Here is a 4,857-nt window from a genome sequence, read left to right as displayed (position 1 = left end):
AGTTCCCATTTTTGTTATTACTGAAAATTAAAAGAGATGAATTGCATAAAAAGTGGAATAGTATAAGGTTTTTAGAACAGTAGTAAATGTTACATGTCCAATAGAATTTGAAGTTACATATGCTCTGAGTGAGTAAGCGGTCAAGAACAAGCTAAGTAAATTTAGCAGCCATAAATCTGAATTATAAAATTAAGTTGGTTACTACTTTCATAAAAACTTAAAAAAAAATGCTTTTTAATGTGTATTAGCATTTGTGTAACAATGTATTTTACAACTATTTTTCTTCAATTCATGGTTATATAGGAGTAATCATAATTTCTATTTTGAAAATAATAACGTTCCTATCAAGTTAATAAATTGAATCTCTCAAACTTTTAGTTACATACAAATGAACAAAAATTGCGGAACAGTTTTGAATAATCTCAATGTCAGAGACAGAATATTTGCAGTTTTTTTTTTTTTTTTTTTTTTTGTTAAATGTAAGTGACCATATAATGCATATTGTGAAATATTGAAAAAGAATTATTTAGAAATTATATATATATTTTTAAAAATTTCTTACGCCTTTTTATTGTTTTCATATTATTTTTTTTATGTAGCCTTTTAGATGTTGCATTTAAATGTCGTTTCCGGTACATTGGATTATGTATAGTTAAATCTAACAGTAAATAAGCTAGAAAATGAAGTAATATATTTCAGATTTGAAGGAATTTCAGTAGTTATCAACATTTCTTATTGAAAGTATGTTTTTTTTTTTTTTTTCCTCCTGAGAATTAACCAGCAGTTGTATTTAAAATTATAAATATGATTCCTATAATTTATTTTAGCCAGCCAAAAAGCTTATTATTTTGCAAAAAAAAAAAAAAAAAAAAAAAAAAACTTATTTGAACAGCTTTAACGTAAAAAATACATTAGCTCATTTCAAGTATCAGCTTGTGGAATATATATATGTAATGATATTTTAAACTCTTGATTTGATCCAAATTGATTTCCGGGACTTTACCTTAATTTAGCCCTTTCTGGCTTCATTCTAAAGTGTTCTCTTGTTTCGTGATCCAATTCCACTTTCGGTTTAATTAATCCCTTTGTAAAAATAATGCGCCATCAAGAACTACGTTTCAAATGAGAATGATACTTCGGTACCCTTGAAAAGGTGTCAAAGGTCATTCCCTCGGCGCGTGACCGGAAATCCTATGTTATATGACAAATCATCATCTGTTCGTCCTTTTTTTTTCTCTCTTCTTACTTCTGCTTTGTGTCACGCTGTGTTTTCTTGTATATAATCATGCCTGCCACTCGGAAACGAAATTAAATATCAATCATTATCTCTTCACTGTTTCGAACCTGCATTCTACTTCAATCAAAATATGTTACATATATATACATAAAAGCATACATGCATTTAGAAAGAACTAAACAGTATTGATATCCATTTAAATGTGAATTTAAAGCCCTTTCTATGTATTTTTTTTTTCATTTTGTTAAATAAAGTTAAACCGTAAGAGATATAAAGATTAAACTCTCATAAATTATAATTCATTTTATTAGATTAAATTTGTGTTATGCACATCAGAATTATAATTTTTATAAATGTCTTCCGTGTGGGAAAATTGTAAACGTATTCCTTTTAATAAATACATTTTTAAAGCAAATTTCTCACACTTTATATTTATTATTTTCAACACTCGTCTGAAACATGGTAAGGTCATCAGCATTTTTCTCAAGGAAGTTTCGTTTTGTTATCAGAGACAAGGAGTATCATTCTCACTAATAGTGAGTTGATTACCATTTGGCGTACATTGTAAAATCGCCAAATCTTACATGCAAAGATTAAGTTTATAATGTGGTGGCCTTTCTTGACGCTTGAGCGGAAAGGGGGGTTTAGGGGGACGTGATAGTCGAGACGCGGGAAAGTTTACCCCTATTGTTAATGGTCGGGGGAAAGCAAAAAAATACCAGGCCGGTTTACGAACGTTCTGCCAATTTCTTTTCTAGTAAAGTGTGTTCAACCTCTATTTTGACTGCGGCCGTTTTAAGAATATTCTTAAGCTAGACAGCCGGCGCTCGATGGGTTAATATTGTTAGATTTAATCATGTCCATACCAAGATAATTTCCCTCTGAAAAGAAAATTAACAGAAAAGGAAAAAAGATTAAAAGCTAAATTTCAAGAAGGCACGAGTAGATCTGTTTTCTTGTCTATGAAGTAATTCTGTCAGTGATATTGCTTCGACTTCAGAAGTTACAATTCAAACTCCAATTGGAGAAGGAAGTTTCACTCAAACTGCACAATCTTGCAATGAAAACGTAGAAATTGAAACTCTTCGAAGAAATGTATGTTTATAAAAATATGATCGAATCAGAAAATAACGACGAAAATGACAATAGCAAATATGATCAAATGAATATAAGTGATCCAGGTTTATGGCCAAGTATTATAACTGATAAGTTTAGAATGTTTTGTGATAAAATCTGACACATACAACACAAAGGAGTTTTTGCTAAGAATGTTGAAGGTAAATCATTTTCCTTCACCTACTACTTAAAAAAGTGCCCAATGGTGAAACCCAGCTTCGTAGCCGATTAATTTATTTAAAAATGCTCGATTTTTTTTTTGTATACTGTTTTTCAAAAAACAACAACAACAACTGAACAATCGACTCGATTTATATATGGCTATAATAGCTGGAGAAAGCTACCGACTGTAATTCAAAATCATGAGTCCTTTATTGTCACTTTAATTCCTTTATTGGTTAGAAAGAATTTCTAAAATGACTAAAGTTAGGTTTGACTAGTGATAAAAACAAATCAAGTTAATATAAATAAAAAATTGGAATGGCCTAAATTACTATTTTAAAGAATTGGAGATGGGATTCCATTTTTATCATGTAATAATCTTTCACTTCGTAGAAACCGTAAAAATAATAATAACTCCAAATAATGGAAATTTCTGAAGTTTAATCGAATTATTTATTAAATATGACTTTGTGCTCATAGATCATATAAACGGAATGAAAAAAATTCGAAAATTAAAAATGTGCATCATTTAGCACAGAGATCAACCGAACAAATTATTCCTGAGTTATGAAATGAAGTCCTTAACAAAATTAAAGACGATATAAAAGTAGCCACGTACAGCAGTATCCAGATAGATTATACTCCTGATATTTTTTATCAGGAACAAACTTAAACCTTTATTAGGTATATAAATTGACTACTCCTGCCCGCCGGAAGGCACACGGAAAAACTTGAATGACCAGACCGCAGCAACAGCAACAATGGCGGGATATGTAGTTGAGTCCTAAGGGCTATCACCGTTTCCGGTACAACCTTTCCTTAAGGAAGTACGTCCCATAGCCGGTGAGAGGAACCAGACCCTCACCTTTTCATGAACCCACAGGTATGACGAGAACCAACTACCATACCGGAAGCTTCTCATTCTCAATTATGAGTTATCCCCCCCCTCATGAGATGGCTTTAATACGTATGCAAATTTTGAAGAGAAAATATTAAATATAAATAAGCCATTTATAGGTTTTAATAAAGTAACTAATGTGACTGGAGAAGGAGTAGTAAAAACTTTATTAAAAAGATGAAGTGAGCTGGATTTAGATTTTATGAATTGTGAGGGCATACGAAAGACAACAGTAGCAATACGATTAGGGAAATATCAAGTTGTACAATCTAGAATAATTGCTTTAGATCCACTTGCAATTTATATGCCTTGCCTTTCATACTCTTTTAATTTATCAAAGAGTATGATAGGCAAGGCCTAATATTTTGTGATACTATTTCCAGCAATATATATTGTAAAAATGGATATTGCAACTTTTATATTGCTTATTTTTTTGCATGTACAAAAAGATGGGAAATTTTACAAAAGCATTTAAATATTACTCTTGAACCATTATGCGATTCTCTTCGGGAAGAAGGAAAAAAACAAAAAAAAAAACAGTTACAGTTAAAGCAGTGCATACACAATTTTTTTTTTAATATCCTAGAAGAACTTATTGACACAAATAATGATAATACACTGTATTCGAAGCTACAAGTCTATTAGATTCAATACAATAAGTGACGTAGTGACGTTTATTTAATATTTAGTAGTATGTCTTTAAGATTATTTATACCATCGCAGTCTTGTGTGAGGTAACATGTTTCCACATTTGTCAAGCACTCATGCAGTGGAGCAGTTTTAATTATTAACCTTTGTAAGACATGTGTTAATAAATCTTTATGCAGCTGAGAGAAATAATGGAAATAAATAAATATATTGAATTTCTCTGAATGCTAAAGCATGAGTAAAACTATGATACGAATATTACATTATTAATTGTTTTTAGCAGAATTTCAAAATCAATCAACACATTCTAATTAATTTTTTTATTTGATCACATTTTAATAACAAAAATACAATTTCATCTATATTTTCAACATTTTCATATTACATATTTGCTAACCAACTGGTCATTTTTAGTGCCTGATAGTGGCATATTTTGTACACATAATAACATAGTGCATCAAACAATTTTGTGCAAGATTTTGTTTAAAATTTAAAAATTTATTGGTTATTATAATTTACAAATACTTACTGTATACTTTTCACTGATGCATGATGAATGCTTAAAACTAAATATCTTTCCATTAAAATCGTTTAAAGCAGTGCTTAAAAAAAGGGAAAAATTAAAACATTTGCCAATTTTTAATGTTGTAAGAATGGATTAAATGCATTCTGCCTTAATTAATCTCACTTCTGATTATCTTTGTATTTTCTTTTATCAAGACCATTTCAATGCAAGCATTATATTTTATACTCAATAAAAGATTTATGAAACATAGTTGAAATTAATTTTTCAATG

This window comes from Argiope bruennichi, chromosome 4 (assembly GCF_947563725.1).
Source record: "Argiope bruennichi chromosome 4, qqArgBrue1.1, whole genome shotgun sequence".
Classification (NCBI taxonomy): Eukaryota; Metazoa; Arthropoda; class Arachnida; order Araneae; family Araneidae; genus Argiope; species Argiope bruennichi.
Note: the sequence above shows the minus strand (reverse complement) of the source record.